Source organism: Ornithodoros turicata, chromosome 3 (genome assembly GCF_037126465.1).
Source record: "Ornithodoros turicata isolate Travis chromosome 3, ASM3712646v1, whole genome shotgun sequence".
Lineage (NCBI taxonomy): Eukaryota > Metazoa > Arthropoda > Arachnida > Ixodida > Argasidae > Ornithodoros > Ornithodoros turicata.
This window is the reverse complement of record NC_088203.1, coordinates 15,068,598-15,089,699: the sequence shown is the minus strand read 5'-3', so window position 1 is coordinate 15,089,699 and position 21,102 is coordinate 15,068,598. Positions and strand designations below refer to the sequence as shown.

General features: G+C 46.2%; 1 long non-coding RNA gene across 1 annotated transcript; it reads left to right on the top strand.

Moving 5' to 3' along the window:
* Window positions 1–17,810: 17,810 nt before the first annotated feature.
* On the top strand, window positions 17,811–19,024 carry LOC135389943 (uncharacterized). The gene is made up of 4 exons (XR_010421626.1): window positions 17,811–17,971; window positions 18,177–18,306; window positions 18,408–18,539; window positions 18,973–19,024. It is a non-coding gene; the product is annotated as an uncharacterized LOC135389943 (long non-coding RNA).
* Window positions 19,025–21,102: the final 2,078 nt, after the last annotated feature.

The following is a 21,102-nucleotide window of genomic DNA, read 5'->3' as shown; positions in this document are numbered from 1 at the left end:
TTCCTCTCGCGTTCGTAAACACAAGATGACACAATATTGTTAACAACAATGTTACCAAAATATACCGCCCTTATGGTACTACCATTAATGGTACCATCATTATGCTACCAGTCTAGCTCAACATAATGTAGGGGGGGGGGGGGATCTATTGCTTTTGGCAGGAAAAGTCAGCCAGAAAGGACGGCTTGCTATTCCTTGCTAAGTAATTCTTTTGGGGGGTAGTCAAGTTCCTGGCGTAGTTAGAGTCAGGCGATGTGGGGTCAGAGGTCAGAGTCTTCCGCCGTCCTATACCCACGATACCACAGGCCGCTGAGGAGACCGGTATCCCGCAGGTAGTGCAGAAGCGCTGCGGTTGCACCACCGCTGCGTCTGCCAAGTAATGTTGCAAGAGTAAAGGATGTTGCAAGAGGAAGGAGTACTCGGATACTCCAACACTGTTGGAGTATCCGAGGCTGCACTCTGAAAGCAGATTGTGGTGGTGGTGGCGCTGAAAGGGATATCGCCGTTGTCGGCCTCACAGAGGTGGGCGTCGTCACGACTGACGCCACTGGGGGAATGTGCGTCCTGGGCCGATTTCTAAGGGAAGGGGAAGGGTGAAAGGGAAGAAAGAAAGAAAAGGGAAAAAGGGTAGAACTTCACCACATAGCACTCTTAGCCTTTCACCGTCCTGAATGACATCGTTCTTCACCCTGATTGGTTAAAAACGGGAGGCGTACGGCTTACGCAATTCCAGAAAAGGCGAACAATCCGCGCTTTCCACAAAGTGGGAGTGATAAAGGCATCATTTTGTGCAATTGTTAACTTTCACTGTGCTATATGGTGAAGTTCTGTTTTTAGAGTGTGGTCAGGCGAGACTTAAGCGTGTCGCGGGTGGTCTTGGAACTGCGGCAATCGAGAAGAAGGTGTCGAATGTCTGCCTCAACGTTGCAGGTACAACGTAGGGGGTGTGGCTTGCCGGTGCATTACCGTGCCATAACATACTGTACCATATAGCGAATAGCGTTCATTACGAACACACCTTCTTCGCCTGACACGTATCTCTCATCACACTTGTCACAAACGAAAAAATGTACGAATTCCAACTGGATACTATAAGTGCTTCACCGATTCCTTTCCTTCACGCATTCGTTTCTCGATTAAAACCACCTTCCCGCTTGTCTGACATCAATTCATCCGCTATATTTTTGTTTTTCAAAAGTACCATTTATGATTCTTTCACGGTGTACATATTTAGTTACCTTTTTTAGTTTAGTTTAGTGTAGTTATTTAGTTTTCTGTCGCAAAAGCTTGTTACTGCTCCTCTTTAGTAGGCTAAGTTTAGCGGCAGCAGTTAAGTTTCGGATGCTTCCTTAGATCAATTCATTCTCCCAAAGTATACTAATAGCCTACGAAAGCTTTTTACAGTCCTGCCTAAGCGTGCGAGCATCACATTCGTAAGCTTTCACGTTTAACCGCAGACGGCTGTTTCCTCGAAGAAATCATTTATTTGACGTACCCGCCCCATATTGCGCCAGAAACCAACGTATAGGGCTCTATACCGGTAGCTGATGCGAAGAACATATTGGCATGCTCAATACTGGAAGGCGGCAGCAAATATTGATCGAGGATTGTACATGCGGTGAGAGTGCATCTCCTTCCGCAGAGGACGTCTGTTCCTCGCATTAACGTGATCGTATCAGTCACCACGTATGTGAGATTTAGGGAAGACCCATTTTTATGGGATAACGGCGGCCGCGTGAAACTCGTGCCGAAAAATCTGCCCCCAGGCTTTCCCGACTGGGTGCGAGAACAAACACGCCTCCGACGGGGTGGAATTTGTTCCCGAGGTTTGGCAACTTCGCGTTCTGTACATATACAGGGTGTGGTTCTTTTTTTTTCTCGCTCTCTCCATCTTCTTCTTCTTTATTATTATCCGAAACAGATTTTTCGCGCAAAGAGCTATTAGAGCTACGCAAATTTCGCTTTCGGAAGTGGCTTATATGGCAAGACAGACATCCTGCACTTTAAAAACTTCACCACATAGCACCTTCAAGTCCAGCACTCTTAGAAACGAACTTCACCGCGTACCACACTCCTAGCGAACCATAATCTCGAATGATACCGTTATCTGCCCTGATTTGTTGAAAACGGGACGCGTACGCCTTCTTTGTGACAATTATGAACAGCCTAAGTGTCACAAAAAAGGCGCACGCCTCCCGTTTTCAACAAATCGGGACATATAACGATATCATTCGAGATGATGGTTGGCTGGGAGCGTGCTATGGGGCGGAGTTCCTTTTTAAGTGTGAACCACTGCACAAAATGATACCTTTATCACTCCCCATTTGTGAAAAGCGCGGCGCATATGCTTTTTTTTAACTACATAAATGTTTATAAGGAGGCGTGCGCCTCCGGATTTTAACCAATCAGGGGCAGAACGATGTTATTCGGGATGGTGATTGGCTAAGAGCGTGCTATGTGGTGAAGAAAAGCGTATGCAGCTATTGGACGACGAATTAGCTAAAATTCATTAATTGACCTATTAATTGAATGATGTCTGGGAAATGCGAGATAGCAGAGTTTGAGCCAGTCATCATTCAAGTACACCGACCTTGATAAACACCCTGAGAAGCGAACGTACCTCGAGATATAAATTGCCAAATTCCGCTATGCAAATGAGCCGACACCAGATCTACGCCCTTGTCGAGCGCCGAAACGACACGACCTTCGCCTTATCTGGGCCGGAGAGCGATCTTTCAGTTCTGGCCAACTCATTAACGCCCACTCCGATCGGCTCCATCGCTCCAATGCACTGTGGTTCACTCACGTGGAATGCCTGTCGCTCTTTCTGCACTGGAATAGTGCGTAGTTTTGGCTTCGGCTCATTTGCAAAGCAAAATTTAGCAATTCACATCTTCCAGCCTCTCCTGTTGTGCATATTCTCTTAACCTAACTATCTAATTACCCAACTAAGTAACTGACCTAATTAAGCTTTGCTTTCACTAACACCGTAACAACCGTCAATGTTTCTTTTCTTCTCCACACTTTCAGTGTCTCAAAGTAGGCGGGATTCCTGTCCTTTCGCTACGTCAAAGTGGCTTGGTCCATGATCAAATCCGGCCCACCAACGCTCTGCCCTAACAGCGCTTCTAAAGTTTTTGCACACTCTAGGACTTCAGTCCTGACTGTGGGGCCACTCACTATTTTCCATTTCACCCCATTACCGCCAGCGATGGGATAGAGTACCGCTCCCTGGCGACGGACCTCCCCAATCATCATCATTTAAATAAAGTTTTTGCTGTTTGTATCTTTGCTTTGTTTGTTTGAAAAGTATATGTTCGCTTCACGGCGTGTTCAACAAGGACGATGGGTTTCAATAATGGCTGCCTCCAATTCTGCTGCCTCGCAATTCCCAGAAACTATGTCATTAATTCGTTAGTCAATGAACTTTAGCTAATTAAGCGCGCACTCTCTAAAAACGAAGATTGACCACATATAGCACGGTGAAGGCGAAGAACTGCCAGAATCATACGAAGGGTGTTCAAGTCAAACCGGGACTTTTCATTTTTCGATTTCTCAAAAGCGATTTCTGGATAATTTTTGCAAACACAAAAGTTATTTGATGGGCCGTAAACATCGATGCTCATCTTTGCTCACGACCTACCAAATGCTACGGATATGAAGTAACAAAGAGACAATCAATTGTGTAACTCAATTCTATCAGTTAATGAAGACAGTCGTATTAATGAACTAACACGGCCAATTTTCCGCGAGGTTTTGTAGTTACGTTGGTTAGTTGACAGACCACGTACATTTTGTACCCACTGTGCATAATAAGCGTGTGCGAATATTCGGATTTTGCGAATACTGAAGCGAACACTTGTGTATTCGAATCGATTCCAAATAGAATATAGAATTCTTTTCGAAGTTCGAATCGAAACGATGTCTCTTCCAAACCGAATAAACGAGGGGTGTTCAAGTCAAACCGGGACTTTTCATTTTACGCAAAAGTAAAATTAACTTACAGGCGAGAAATTAGTTTTATTTTTCAACGTAATCTCCAGCTGCACTAATGCACTTGTCCCAGCGTTTCACTAGGGCTTGGATGACAGCAGCGTAGAAATCGTTCCCGGCGCGTAGCAGCCATGATCGGACCGCATTCTTGACCTCGTCGTCGCAGCAGAAGTGGCGGACCCCAAGGAACGCCTTCAGTGGCCCGAAGAGATGGAAATCGCTGGGGGCAAAGTCTGGACTGTAAGGGGGATGTGGCAGAAACTCCCAGCCAAGTTCCTGTAATGTGCGTGTCGTGAGATGCGCGGTATGCGGGCGTGCATTGTCCTGTAGGAGGAGGACTCCTTTGGTGATGAGGCACGGCCGCTTTTGCTTCAGCGCCTTATGCACATCCCTGAGAACCTGGCAGTAATATGCATTATTGACGGTGGTACCACTGGGCAGAAAATCAACGGGAACAACGCCAGCCTTGTCTTAGAAAACCGTAGCCATGACCTTACCCGCAGACGGGTTGCTTCAGAACTTCTTGGGAGCTGGCGAGCCCGGCCGGAGGCTTCCACTGTTTTGATGTGCGTTTAGACTCAGGAGTGAAATGGTGCACCCACGTTTCATCGCCCGTGATGATCCGATCAAGGAACGGCTGTCCTTCAGTGTCGAAACGGTACCTTAGCTCTTGGGAGATTTCCAGTCTTCTTTGCCGGTCAAACACGGAGAGCTGCCTCGGGGCCCTACGGGCACTAACTTTCCGAAACTGGAGGTGTTCATGAATGATAGTGTTCAACGTTCCCACAGAAAGGTCTGTCTTTCGAGCCAGTTCGAGACATGTTATCCGTCGGTCCTTGACGATCGGGCGCTCCACAAGTTGGATGTTCTCAGGAACTCTGACACTGGGTTCTGAGCCGCCCCGGCCGGGATCGTCCTGCACTGATATACGGTCGTCTCGGAACCGTTTGCACCACTCAAACGCTTTGTTGCGGCTAAGTGTATTGTGGCCATACTGAGCCTGAAGTCTTCTGTGAACTTCAGATGACTTTACGCCTTCATTCACGAGAAACTCCATGACAATTCGTTGTTCGATGTGCATGCACGATCACCTCGTTGTCGGCCATCTTGTCCAGCACGTGTGTTCTGTTTTGCACAAACTTTGGACCACCACGTAGTGAACGCGGAGGCCTGTCGCGTGTGGAAAAAGAAGTAGCGTGAGCCATTTGTACATTCAGGAGACCGAATGTCCCGGTGTGACTTGAACACCCCTCGTACTTTTATCACTCCCGATTTGTGGAAAGCGCGCGCCGTACGCCTTTTCTGGAACTGCATAAGTGTTCCAAAAAGGCGTACGCCTTAGAGCGCATGTAACATATATGCAGCATACACGTAGCATATGTAACATCACGACACCATTACCATTGCACGCATGATACGTATTAAAGGCGATGAAATATTGAGAAACACGCTGTTTAGGTCTGACAACCCCCAGTGGAATCCGAACCCGCATGCTCCTGCTTCCGGTCAGCTATGATGGCATTTCTACTATGCTAGCTATCCTAGCTAGTCTACTTAATTTAGGTGCGCGGTACTATTTACGGTCCACAAGTTTCACAAGACGTCGTCAATCAGCAGAGTGACAAGAGGAAGCGTACTGGGACTGTAACCCAGAGGTCCGAAGACCAAAACCACGTTCTACTAACTCGCTTTTCTAAAATTCAAAGTGTACGCGGCCGGTAATGCGCACATATAACGTATGTCACGTTTACACAACACAGAGAGTACGTTCGCGGTTTATATGTAGAGGAGAGGGGAGGTGCGTAGTACAGCTTCAATTAGGGAAGTGTGAGGCGAGAACTCGGTGGAGAGGATATGTAACGGTGCATTTTGTAACTGATAAAACCACAGCGAGGAATAACAGTATACGTAAATCACGTTTATGTCCTGTGCGCAGTGACTATATAGCGCTCTCGACTACTGAGGGACCAAGGGGGCTCCTTGACGCCAAATCGGGACCGTGGAAGGCAGTGCTGTTTGATAGGAGAAGAGGGGGAACGAGCTTGATGCCAATAAAATACAGACCTAGATGCCTTGCGAACTGGAGGGCTGGTGGCTGTTGGGAGAAGGTGAAATGATCGAATGGGAAGAACGCTGCGGGAAGGTTCAAGCTCATCCCGTACACAGGGTCGAGTACAGATGGTGCCCTGGCCGGAGCATAAATGAAACGACGCGGCCTCCGAAAAGTTGCAAACGGCTTGTAGTCAGCTTTAAACTACCAGGAAGCAAAACACTGAATTGCGAACAATATTGCGGGAGAGTTTCCGCGATCATAACATGGATACTGAATATAGCGGCAACAAGATAACACGAAGAAGAGAAACGACAACGCAATACCAACAGATTTGGCGTCGTGTTGTCCTCGCGCCGTTATTAAGTAGTAGCAATGTACCAACCACCCCAAGTGTCTACGTTGATTATTCGTAACATGGCAGGCATACCCTAGCGACTGTGGTCAAAGACACCTGAGACTGAGACATATTTGAGTCTCTGCATCGTCGTTTCTCATGTATTTTTTTTCTAGCTCAAAGAAGTGCATGCCTTGCAACAAACTTCCACTTGCTTGAATCCCAGCTCGTGGCTGACCTAGTTTACGCTTCAAATCAAAACACTCTTCGTTAACTTGGCCCGATGAAAACGTAGCTATACCCAAAACTCTACATGGCGAGCAGCATAACTCTCGGGCTGCGTCAAAAATTTCCTTGCGAGGGCCCATTACGTACTGAGATACGAAATGCAACGCGGAGCCGCCGTTTCATTTTTCCCGAAACGATTTCGTTGCATATGCTCCGACATTGGATCGTTATTCCTCGGATTACGATGGAAAACTGCCGTTTCGCCCACGTTGCAGGCTCTTACCGAGAGCAAAAGGGCCGATTCGATACATGTGGAGCAGCTGCTCCCATTGTCATACGAGATGTCTGTTCATGTTGTGCGATTCTGTAAGAGAAGAAAAAAAAGTTTAATGATCCGTGAGGCTTTAAGACCGGACCCATTAATGGGGCCACCCACGACTTTGGAAAACGACTTCCAAGTGGGACGGGCACTCGTTGGGTAAATCGCATGGTGCCCAGACAGTTGCCAGACGGTCACCTCCTTTTGTGGCCCTGCCTTTCATCTGAAGGGGGCGCTGCGTCACAGTGGTTATTAACGTTGCGCGTTTCGCTATACAGGGTAATTAGACGAACACTGTATGGCGGCTGACCGCTTTGTCCTAGACTGTTACGTATGTCCTTTGATGGTTAATTACATGGTAAGATTGGTTTTCCTGTGGCTTGAGAAAAACCGGGAATAGAACGGAAAGGCGTGATGCTCTCGTTCGCATAATTGGAAGAGAAAAGAATATAAATACACCAACAAACAGAAAAGCGACGTACACGGTGACCGCAAAACAACAACAACAACAACAACATAATTATTGGAATGATGATGATGATTGAGGGGTTTCATCGGCAGAGGGGGATAAATCGCAGGGACCGCTGACACATTCATGGTCACAGCAATATCCACCAACTTGGTGTTCATCGAAAACGGCGCGAAACCCTATACGGTCCTCGGGGACGTTTTATCGTGTCGGCCAAAGATTCGCGGTATGCGCCGCGCCTACTGCCTGAATCATAACCTTACATGCAACCGAAATGCAATCGTAAATGCAACCTTACCATTTACGAATACAGGTGAGACGAATATCCCGAAGAATAACAAAACAACTTTATTTGAAGATGATGGATGGGGAGTAAAGTTTGCAATATGCGAGCTACTCCTTCTCGTAAAACGCTTTCAAGCTTCATATCCATCAGGAATACTTGCGGAAGATTTCTGTATCACCGCTGTTGTGCATGCGTGGGAGCGGCAAAGATCAGTCGGAGTGCGAGTGCCTGCGGGACTTTTAAACGGAGACCGTTGGTTTCTTCGAGCTCTGTATCCTGCGTCTGTATGAGACATGGACATCTTCGACGTGTAAGTGATATTACGCAGCTCTAAAACCAACCACCTCTCACCCCTGTTACCACTGCATATATAAAAAGCCCGCAGGGATCCCGTAAACCTATGTAGGGCACTTCTCAATAGCCTTCGCAACGCTTCCTGTACGTGTAGCGAGAGCGTGCTCGAGGAGCCCCTGAAGGTGGAGCAAGAGTACGGCGGTATCCTATAAGCAATACTCGTAGTCCTATTCTGACGCAAATCCGGCTTCGCCTCTGTTACTCTTTTCAAAGGCGTCGTGATTCGGCAAATACGGATGTCGCCCGCAAAGGGTACTTCGCCGCGCTAGACCTCTTTCGAAAGACTCGCGCGCGAAGTCAGGATGTTTTGAGAAGAGGTGCTTTCCTGCCTTCACGCGGCGCACTGTGTCGTCGTGCATGTGCTCGGAGTTTATATCCCTCTCAAGAAATCGCAGGTTAAAGGAGATGTCAATGACATATAAAGTCAATGGAGCTGTGGGTCGTGTGGATGCCACTGCATGCGCGATGTGCAAGTGTGTGCAAAGGACGGGCTCTTATTGGAGGATTGTTAACGCGTTGCAGATACGGCTCTGAAATGGATCACGTTGTTAACCAGCTCACGTGGCTCCGTGGTTAGCATGCCGGCCATGTCTCGTCGAGACTGGGATGTACCCGGGTTCGAATCCCGGTGCCGGCTGTCCTGTCTGGAGTTTTTCCTGGGTTTTCCTGTGACGCTATCAGACATATGTCGGCACTTAGAAGTCGGCCCAGGACGCACATTCCTAAGAGCGTTAGTCGTGACGTTGCCCACCTGTGTGAGGTCAACAACGGCGAGCTCTTTCATTACCACCACCACCACCATGTTGTATGCAATAAGTGATGATGAAAGAGCTTTTCCAGCAGAACTACACTCTCAGAAAAAAGGGTGTGAAAAGATGGTAACATCTATAGTTACCACCCAGACCAACATAGCGTCTGACAAAGGGTGGTAAAAGCAAAATTATCATATATCCAAATTGCTACAAAGAGGCGTACGCCCCCCTCGCTCTCCGAATCAGAAGTGGTAAGAAGTGGTAGAAGTGGTATTCGTGGCAGAGAGTGAGGTCACAGGTAGAACTTTGCAACGTTTTAGGCACAACATATGCGGCAAATATTACCTCCTAAGAGGTATAACCGCTCCATCTTTTTTTCTGAGAGTGTGTGCCGGAGGAATGTGCGTGGCTTGTGTAAGCTCCGCGAAATAGGTTTTCTTTTTTTTTTTTTTTTTTACTCTTTTACTTCTCTTTTAAAGATATACTGAAATGCCCGTCAACAAATTTTTCGTTTTCGGCTGCGGCGTGTTGTGTAACAAACAATGACGACAACAGCTGACCTGTAGAGCGTCCGAGAGATTTCCCTGGTCTGCAGACCCTCTAGAAACCCTTCATTCCTTCAAAGTGCCCGTAAGTAAGCAAGGGAACTCGAAGGAATGACCGATCAGGTGACGCGTGACGTAGCCCGTCGCGGACGAAGCACCGCACTAGCAGGCGAATTTTCGGTGTCCAAAGAGTGCATTAAGCTGCTCGCAGGTCTCCTGACGTTGTAGTTTCTGATGCCTGTTTCAATTGAGATCTGCTGACGTCACGCGAGAAGATCGGGCCGTGCTGATGGCTGCACTGTCCAGACGTTTTCACAGCGGCAGCTGTTAGCGGGAGGGTTTCAGGAGGTCGCAGTGTCTGTGGAACCAAAACACTCCTCGCCTCTCTGCGCCAGAGAGGTGGAAAACAGAGAGTGTCAGGTGCCCGCGCAGGCGTGAAAGGGCAAACCGTGCGAGAGAGCAGTCGCAGGGAAATCAGAGGAAAAGGAAGCACACATCAGGCAGTTTTAGTGGATCTAGCGCATCAGAACCGTTCCATGGGTAAAAAAAAAAAAAAAAAAGAAGCCTTCAAATACAAGACCAGCGATGTGATGCCAGCCACTTCAAAGAAATCAGGTGCTTGGCGTACCACGTTTTCGGAACCGTTATCGTAAAGGCCATCCAATCTCCTAATCTCTTCTAATCCTTCTAACCGGCGCCGCAATAATAAACATACGGGGGTGAGCAGTGTGACGCCACGTCATAGATGTGGATCTGGTGCCTCGATCATGCCCTCATGCACAGCGGTGGTCAATACGGCATTAGGGGATCATAGTCCTTTAATATAGCTTATTATGAAGAGTAATTATTATAACCTTTAATAACCTTGAAGGAGATATATGATGTAGGTTAGGTGGTTCTAAATAAGAATAATAATAATAATACTCTAAAAACTGAATTTCAGAGCATGGCACGTTCTGCGCCAACCATTGCAGCGAATAATAGGTTTATCGCTTGTGATTCGAAGAGAGAAGGGGGCGTACGCCTTTTTGTGTCAATTTGGATACATGATATTTTGCACAAAAACGCGTCTGCCTCCCTTTCTCTTCGAATCAGAAGCGATAACGCTATCATTCACTGCAATGGTTGGCGCAGAGCGTGCTATGCGGTGAAGTTCAGTTTTTAGAGTGAATGATGATGGTGATGTTCATTTCACCAAGTGATTGGTGGGAGGTGGAGGCAAGAGACCTCCGAGAGAAGGACAAGACCTACCACGAAGTGACGTTGTTGTCCTGTGTACGTCCCTTCCTTATATCTCGGAGTTCCCTTCCAGCAATTAATAACCTTTCTGCAAACATATCACAAACATTTTACAAACAAATTTCGCAGACCGTCACGGAAAGTGTTGCGACATTGATCAGCAAAGCCAGACGTTTCGTCAGCGTTATCAAAAGCCATTAACAAGCTGTCGCTGAAAATCGCGACACCTTCCGCGATCGTCTGCAAATTTTTTGTACATGTTTTTTCTTTAATTTATTCTGGCCATCTAGAGCTCCATATGTCATACGTAACAGAAAACCACGAAAAAGTAAACAAAAGAGACTTAAAACAAAACTCACAACTTAAAATTATATGTTTATGAGTCGATTGCGCCATCCCAGCTCCGCCCGTCCGCTTCTGGGATGGCGAGATCAAATTACAATGACCTTTTTTCTTTCCGTATGAAGTTCAGTTTTATGGCCTTTAAACCTTATAAAATACTGGCACCGAGGGACATTACAGGCAGTGCCTCTTACTCAAGCGACGAAGTAGGCAACTACACTGTGAACTGAGAGATACCTTCGAACCCTGCGTCACCGGTTGATGTCTGCCTCGTTTCCCCGAAAGTAGCCTTTAAAATAGTTCAGTAAGCTCAGCCATAACGATGGGTTCCTTCGGTATACCACGCGCGAAACATCGCGTCGAAGGTACATATTGTTGCGTCACAAATTTTCTGTCTACCTGATGTGTAACGTCCCTTTTGTAAGGGCTATTTTTCTCTGCGCACATGCCGTCGCCTATACTTAGACGCATATGGCTGTAGCCGTTTCAGGTCGTTTACGACAACAGTTGCTTGACTCGCTCTCGCTATTTTAAGCCGGACCAGCACATTAATATGTGTACGTGACCGCCGCGTGTGGAAGAATAAAAAGTAAAAAAAAAAGAAAAGAAATAATCATAATGTCTGGTGCGGTCGTTCAACAAAGCGACGGACGTGGCGTGCGGATCAATCGTTTGCCATTATATGCGTGGCTCTACATTTGCCGGCCGCAGGGACGCCTAATTAACCTTTTCAGGCGACAGGTGCTCCATTCGAGCGCTCGCGATAAAATAACCGGAGGTCAAAACTCTGTTGATCGTGCCGGTCAGTATGGTCGCAAGCAGACCTGTGGAGGAACCAGTTACAAATAATCCAATTACTGCAATTAATTACAGTTTTATTATTTAATTACTTTAAAAACTAAATTTAATGTTGCGTAATTCCAAGTGTATTTGAATTATGAAATTAATGGTGAAATTCAACAGATGCCGCTTGTGTGGCCCCGTGGTGTGAATGTGGGCGCGACTGAGGAAACATGTAAGAATGGAAGTGGGGACTGAGTGAGTGAGTGTATGTGTTTGTCCTTTCAAATTGACGCACCCTTGGAAATCGCTGGAGAGGCGTGTTAGCTTGGCTCAATTGGTAAGAGCCAATTATGAAGCAAATTAAGAGCGAATTATATTAAGAGCCAATGGTAGCTCAATTGGTTGACGTCACTGGACCGGTAATTCAGAAGGTGTGGGTTCGAGTCCTACAACTGGCTAACCTTTCCAGTGACTTCCTTCTTTCCTCATTAATTTCTTAGGCACTTGAGGCTTTGTATGTATTTGTCCTTTCTATGTGTTCCTGCCTCAGAACGTCAATTCCAATAACGTATTTGAATTACTTTTGCAAGTAATTTGTAATGCACTCGGAATTACTTTTTGGAACTACTTTGTATGCGGCTTAGGATGCAACCTCGTTTCACATGCTGAACCTCTTTCGCTAATACCCTATAGTCAGACGGCACACTTAAGTCTGTCAGTGGAACGGCCGTAACGTCACCTGTAGCCCAACCATCATTTCGAATGATATCGTTCTCTGCCCTGACTTGTTGAAAGCAGGAGGCGTACACGTTTTTTGTGACAATTACGAACTGCATAATTGTCATAAAGAAAGGTGTACCCCCCGTTTTCAACAAACCAGGTCAGAGAACGATATTATTCGAAATGATGGTTGAGCTACAGGTGACGTTACTGCCGCAAGTGTCACGAAAAAGGCGTACGCCTCCCGTTTTCAACAGATTAGGGCAGATAACGATATCATTCGAGATGATGGTTGGCTAGGAGCGTGCTGTGTGGTGAAGTTCATTTTTAAGAGTGTATGGTATAAGCCCGCGATTTTTACTCTTTCACAAAAGATTCGAAAGACAAGATTATCGTGGCTGCAACGCGTGTACCGACGCAACATGTGTAGCAGTCAAAGCGAGCACAATCCGATCCCGGGCGTTTCCCATGCGTCGTCGGTGTATGGTTGGCTGGCATGGACAACAACAACAACAACAACAACAACAACCATAAATCATGACGATGATAGCATGGATGCCCACCGAGGAGGTATTGAGCAAATGTCGGACATAGATATCGCACCAGCTCGCGTGGCGCAGCGGTTAGCGTGCTGGCCGTGTCACGTCGAGACTGGGAGGTACCCGGGTTCGAATCCCCGTGCCGGCTGTGCTGTCTGTTGTTTCTCCTGGGTTTTCCTCAGACGCTTTCAGACATATGTCGGCACAGTTCCCTTAGAGGTCGGCCCAGGACGCACATTCCCCCAGGGCGTCAGTCGTGACGTTGCCCACCTCTGTCAGGCCGATAACAGCGAGCTCTTTCAGCACTACCACCACAAAGGTATCATCGCCAGCTGTAACGGATTCATGTGAACACTTAATACAATCTACAATGACATATATTTGTAAAATGCAATGACAGCTGCACGTTCCATAGTGGTAGGTCACAAGTCATCTGACGAGGAGGCCACTGAAAGTTTTACATTTACGTGTGGCACAAACAAATAAAATGGAAACTGACGTCCCACACCAGATCCTGCATTCTCAGCAGCACCTTCACCATAGGAACACCCTCCGTTGCCCTCTGCTCCAGATTGGCTGTAACGGTTTTTCGTTGGCCGCTCTCCTTGGGCCCCGTCTTGCGCCCCAACCAGTGGGCTGTTACTGCCGTTCCTCTGTTTTCTCCGAGTCTCAGGATTCGTGAACTGCATGTGACGTTGTTCTAGTGTCTCTTTTCTTCTTTCTTTCCTTCCATTTCCTTTCCTTCTTTCTTTTGCTTTTCCGTTTTTTTTTCTTTTTCCCGTTTTCCTTTTTTGGGAACAGCAATCCGACTCTTTGCCTGGGTAACCTGCCGTTTTTTTTAATAAACATACCCCCCCCCTTTTTAGTGATATATTCATGACCAGAACTGTCGTGGCGGAAAAGCGAACAAGAAGTTTAAGAATGCTTTGGCTCTGAATGCCAACGGACCTTATATGTACACTCTTAAAAATGAACTTCACCGCATAGCACGCTCCTACCCAACCATAATCTCGAATGATATAGTTATCTGCCTTGATTTGTTGAAAACGGGAGGCGTACGCCTTTTTTGTGACACTTATGCTGTTCATAATTGTCACAGAAAAGGCGTACGCCTCCCGTTTTCAACAAATCAGGGCAGATAACGATATCATTTGAGATGATGGTTGGTTAGGAGCGTGCTATGCGGTGAAGTTCATTTTTAAGAGTGTAGGTTTCGCGTTTTCAGTTTTAGTCGAAGAACCCGAAAAACAGACGCCGGGTACAATACCGAATACAGAGCAATATTCCAGGACATACGGCAGGGATAAATTGATGCACATGCCCAGCAAGTTGTTGACGCAGACCAGAAAACCATACAAAAATACCATGGTTGCGAAAAATGTCCGTTTACTTTGTCGTTAGCCGTAGAACGCCACCGCAGCCAACAACGCCATCTTGAATGGGCGTAGTGCAGGAATTACATTGTGATTTCTATTCGCCGATAGCTATCGGGTGCACCATGTCAAGGTGTCCGGAAAAACATGGAAAACCGTCGGTATTGCGAAAATAAATAGACACTGAAAAAGATACCCCGAATCCGCAAAAAAAAAAAAAAAAAAAGAAAGAAAACGAAGAAAAAGAAAACGCGGAACTCTATTGCCACTCGAAAGCGACGAGTGCGCCGTTATTATTTCATTTTGTCGAATGCAAAAAGTGATGCGATCGATTCATTCTAAACTTTCGCTTATGCCAAATTTCCAGTCCTTTAGTCAGTTTTCAAATTTGCTTGGTACATATCTCCTCCTGTGGCTTACTGAAATGTTATACTGCAGAAAGAGCGATGATCCGTTGCAGCCACACGACAATCTGACCCACAAAGCAGGAACCCGCATGTGCACCAAAGGCAGAAAAGAATGAGAGAACGCGGATAAAAAGGGTTACCCGGTCGCATTCCTGTTTACCGAATTCTCGCCGCGGCATTATTCATGAAGTCCAACGGGAGAGCCTCTCATTTAAACAACCTGCCCTCTGCACACTCCCAATCAGCTGAATTTGCAACCACCTGATTTACATTTGGTGACTGCAGAGAAACTGCTCACACAGGTTCACGGCCACCGAATGAATGTTTGGAGGGGTTGTTTTCTCCATCGATGGACGAAGGTCATGCAGGTTTGTTTTTCTTTCGGACTGTACGCGTTGCTCCCTTTGTTTGTTTTTCGGTCACTAGCCGTGTGTTTCCTTTTTTTTTTTTTCTTGTTTGTACATTCGGCACGTTGTGTTGAAGTTTGTGCCACACACTATATAAAAAAAAAAGTGGTCGTGGTGGTGAGGAAAACCGGCTTCTAAAAAAACAGAGCTTCATCACATTGCCATTACAGAATGATACCTTTATCACTTCCGATTTGTAGAAAGCGCGGGGCGTACGCCTTTTTGTTTGTTTGCTTTTGAAACTCCATAAGTGTTCCAAACAGGCGTACACCTCCCGTTTTTAACCAATCAGGAGGCAGAACGATGTCATTCGGGATGGTGATTGGCTAAGAACGTGCTAAGAACGTGGTGATGTTCAGTTACAGCTACAGCACAGCACAGTTCCCCTAGAAGTCGGCCCAGGACGCACATTTCCCCAGGGCGTCAGTCGTGACGTTGCCCACATACGTGAGGCCGACAACGGCAAGCCCTTTCACCATCACCACCACCACCACCATCAGTCACAGCCATCCAGTGTTGTACGTAGCGCCGATACTAGTAGCGGCGCTACCGTATCCGTTACTTTTTTCGGTAGCGGAGTAGAGATCGCGCTACTTTTTAAAGCTGGTAACAAAAGAAGTACTTCCGTTACAAATTTGCGGTAGCGCAATCTTTGAGCGCTACCGCTATCGCTACTTTCCTCTACTCTGCCTGCCTTCGAACAAGCTGCCCAATATCACAACTCTTTCTGCGAAGACCGTGCAAATAGCCCGAAAGGAGGGCACAGAGGTCGCTATCTTATAAAGAAGCTGTGTCCTCCACGCGTTCTCTATTTGGGATTAACCTTCTTGAATATTCGGTGCATGGCCGGAGTTGTCTGCAAACTGACGTCAACCCTACTGGATTCTGGAGCCGTCCCCGCTAGCTTTGAGTCATGATATTCCACACGACATTGTACCACGTACGCTTAGGTGCTTGACCGTTGTCATTTCCTGTCCGCTGCAATGGAGGGACCATGACCTGCTACAGCAAGCATCTTTGAGTATAAGGAGGAGAAAGAAAACGGTAGCGTGGTGTTCAGATGTCCACTATGCGCCTCGGTGGGAAAGCTTTCTCTGTGCGTCAAGGAAGACAACGTCCAATTTGAAAAAGCACATAATAGTTTGTTTACAAACTTCTCGTTCCGGGCAATCTGAGTTCTTTTTGTGACAAAGCTGTTGAGCCTCTTATCGGTAGACTTGCTGCGTGTTTTATTTGCTTTAGAGGAAGAGAAAAAGATATGCAGGATATCGACCAGAGCGGCTTTAGTAAATCTGGAAAAACGTCCCAAATAATTGTTGTCAGGCGACATACGTGTAACCTCCATTGAACGTCGATTTATTACTTTGGGATATTATTTTATTTTATGATTTACTATTTTAAGACGTCTAAAGTACGTCGTCAACGATACTGTTTGTTTGTTTCCTAAAAAGTAGTGCATGAAGTATCGCGTTACTTTTTACGGGTAACGGTAGCGGTATTCCGCTACTTTTAGGTACGTGTAACGATATCGGGATTTCGTCACATTTTGCTCAGGTAGCGCGTATTGGTATTACGCTACCTTTTACGTACGCCCTTTTGTGTCTATTTCGATATATATGGCAATTGACACAAAAAGGCGTACGCCCTCCTCTCTCTTCGAATCAGAAGCGATAACCCTATCGTTCGTGGCCATGGTTGCCGCAGAGCGTGCTATGCGTTGAAGTTCTGTTTTTACAGGCGGCGCAGGCGTGAACAACACCAGCTTTCGTACATCGACCGGCGCACAATTATGACCGAACATAGAAACAAGAGAGCGTTCCTTCCCCACATCCTCCAATGGAATGCTAGAAGCTTGATTCATAAACAGGCCGATCTCAAACTCCTTTTATGGAAGGTGGACTTTGACGTGTTAGCGACGGCCGAGCTCCTGGCCTTGTTACACGCAGCTGCTGCGGTTCAAGTCACCGGAATAACTTAGGCCGTTTTGCTTACGGACTCCAGAAGTGCCCTCTACAAAGTGATGAACCCCATGTGTGGTAGCATCCTAGTCCGATGTATAAGGAGGTCGTGTGCCCAGCATAGGCTAGCCGGAGGTGAGCTTACGCTCCAATGGATCCCGTCTCATGTCGGCATCATAGGCAACGAAAGAGCGGACCAGCTAGCATCCTTAGCACACCACAGCTGCAGCCCATCCTTACCAGTTCCGGCCGACACTGACAGGCACATGGTCGTCAAACAGCTAGTTGGGGTGCGTCATCCTGGCATACAGGACATCATGCAGAATCACCGACCCTCTCTTCCCACGAAAGATCTTCCCCGTGTTATGCAGACAATGCTCCATCGATTACGCACGGGATCTGCGTTCAGGAACTCGCAACTGTTCAAGATCGGCTCCACACTCTAAAAAAAAAGGGAGTCGAAAGAGAGTATTAAGCAATTTTACACCCCGTGCTGCGGATGAACTCTCACCAAACACCCTTGAAACTCCTCGTTTTTGCATTTCCATGTTTTGATGCTTTAATAACTCCCTTCAACCTGCGCTTTACTCCGTGGCCAGAGTTAAGCGCAACACATCTGCATATTCCTGGACAGTTTTCCTCCTTGCCATTGCGCAGTCTAGCAACGCTGATATTGAGGCCGTTGAGTTTGAGCGTTTGAGGTCTGCGGCGTGCGTCTCTCTCTGCTTGTCGTGCAGAGACTTGTTAACGGTCTGTTGGACCACTGAATAATATTTTCTTCCAACAATAACGTTTTTCAGCATGCTGAGGTGTAATGAATGCGACGACTGCAAGTCATATAGCTGCATGTCCTACCACTATCTACTCAAGGTAAGTCTCCGTCCTGTGAAACGTACTTTCACGTATACGTTGCTTGCCTGTACTTTGCTCACAAATATATGGTTGAGAGTTTCTTTCTTTTCATAAGATTGGCAGTACCTTTTTGTTGTGTTCTAAAGGAACTCCGCTAAAGGAATTTTGACAACTATCAGGCCATCTGAATGACGATAGTTAACCAATGTTAACTATATTGCAGAATAGTCTGACTTTAATGGCACGCACTGCAGATGACGAAGGTGATAATTTCCCCTGAAAGGCCAGCGTAGCTTGGCATGACATTCAAGTGACAAACTTTGAAGGTGGTGTGAAGGAGGTCCGCTGCGCTGGTAAGTTTCAGTGGGTACTGCTGTTCTGTATTAATGTTTCATTCGTATGTATCCCGTCGATGATAAGTGGTGTCAGTGTTGAGTTCTAATGCTGTGGTTAGTAAGTTTCAGATTGACCAGTGGTGTGCACAGCACAGTGGAAAAGACGATGAAAAAGCGCTGCTCCACCTCCACAAAGGAAGAAAGTACTATGCAAATTGCAAGGAAGAGAAGGGCAACGGTTGAACAAAAGGGTAGGTCCAATGCAGTGAATTAAATCCCCATTATTTTCTTCTTCTATTACATCACATCACAGTGCTGGACAATAGCTTACGGAACACGCTCCGGAGCATATCTTCCTTAGCGTGACACGCCAGCAACGAATGGCACCTATAGACTCGCAAACAGATGACTGGGTTACCTAGGAACATGTCTGTAAGTTCATGCAGCCCCGTTATCTGTTAGCGTGTCACTCTGAGGAAGGCGCCGGAACGTGTTCCATAAACTTTTGTGTAGAACTGTACTAGCATCAATCAATTTTTCCATCCCGTATGATTCAAACCATTCATTTTCCTAGCACTATGTTTGTTTGGCATACGAAATGGTTAATTAGCAAAAATATTTGACATATGATAGCATCACATGTCGCCACTGCATGGACTCTCATTGCCTATATTTATGTTGCAGATTATTACACAGCAGAAGTAATTTATGTCTTTGCTCATCTGGTGAGGGAGATAAATCTTACCTGTTCACTTGTGTAAGTGATTACTTTATTTCATGTGCTTTATAATAGGTATACAGCAAAGTTGATCTCAGTTGTCTTGCGACGTAAACCTCCAATTATTATTATTACAGCAAAGTGCGTACACATACCTATTTTAGAAAAGCTGCAACAGATGAACAAGCTAGAGATTCACTCGCACACCAATATGCACATCCCAAACACTGTGATTTCTGCCAATCTGGGACGGCACACACATTCTTACATTCTTATGGTTTTCACAGTGCATCCTACTATCTGTCCCATCCTTATATTTAAAGAAGTAAAATGTTTGCAAATAAGCAAGTTCTGAATTTTGGTGTGTATGTGCTCTGTTTGATTTGATTCTTCTCTAACTTTCAGTAACGAAAAAAATACTCTGCTCCTTAGTTTAATAGGTCTACATTGCATACTTGACTGATACTACTTGAGAAGGCCATATAGAAAGGAATGTAACATAACATCGTAATATATCGCTATCATTTCTCTCCCCTTAGCGGTGTCGCTTAAGACAAAAATGATCTATATCTCACAAAAATGCTCACAGAAGACCCATTGAAGTTCCAGTACTGCTGTATCACGGTGAGGGGGACGCGCCTGTCCAGTAAATGACCGCATTCGAACATCACGAAGACTTCAACCTGAAGTATGTTGCATTGGTTAGGGAACGCTTTAGGTGCCGTTAAACTGCCTAACTTGTTGTTTCTAGACATATGATTATGTTCCATGTACATAGCGTGTAATGTGCATTGTAATGTTCAACTTCTGCTCTGTATCAGAGGCACAATAAATATATGTGTTTTTAAACATACTGTTTTACAACACTTCCTTGTATGTTTTTCAAGATGAAAAGTTGACTAGAGTAATGCACACCCCAGGATAGGGGCATACTTTTTACGCCTTATGTAGTGTAACCATAACTCCCCAACGGAGTTACGTTAACCTCATGAGTGGAGTTGCTTTTACACTCGACATGCTGGAGTAAATAGGGATCTGTTTGGGAGTAACTTTTACTCCACACTATAGGGGTAAATTTTACTCCATAGTTCCCGGAGTTGCAGATACTCCTCAAAAAGACTATAATTTTGCACATGGGAGTTAGGGTGTTTTACCCCCGCAAAGGAGTCAGTATGACACCGTTTTTTTTAGAGTGCAGGGAGGACTCCAGTTGCGGTCACTGTAATCATCCGGAGACTATCGCGCATATCCTGACAGAATGCCGTGCATAACATACTATGCGGGAAAATCATCTTCCCCACGCCAGGCCTGGCATACTGACGGACGTCCTGTTCCCCGAAGGTTCTTATGCGGAACGACTTTCAAAAACTCGCGGCCTCGTGCGCTTTCTTCAAGAAACGGGCCTCGCGGAGAGACCACTCTAGTGCACCTCTCATCTACAGTGTGCCTCCATCCCATCCGTATCAGTCATCCTGCCTATGCATCACTGTGAAATCCTCAACTTCCCTCTCCTCCTTTCCTTTTTTTTTTTTTTTTGCTATGGTCGTGACGATGCCCACTTGAGTGCGGCCAACAACTGCAACCTACCTCGACCCCCCCCCCCCCCTCTGTTTTTACAGTGTACGAATTCTGTTATTTAGACTGTATGCGCGAAGTGGGAAGCTGATAAGGTTTCCTTCGTAAGGGTAATCATATCTAATGGCTTTTGTGTCACGCGACCATTATGATCATGAGCGACGTCACATTTTTCGGTCTGCGAACTAATTTTGCACACCTGAGGGTTCTTCAAGAGGGGATACCACCTGCGCGGCCCCATGTGTTTTTTTTTTTATGGAATAAACTTTGCACTCTCTCTCGGTGAGTAGTGGACCGCTTTTCACTCCATTGCTCCTATTCGATGGCTTTTCGAAATTGAAACGAAAATTCATTGGAAAATTATTCGAAAAATTCAGTTTAGAAAAATTCATTCGAAATTTCGTTGAGAGCGGATTTTTAGGGGCTAACAGGAGGCGCTCTTGACCGCATAGCACGCAGTATGCGGATACCATCATCGCGAATGATATCGCTCTGTCTTCCGATAAGCTCAGAAAGGGAGC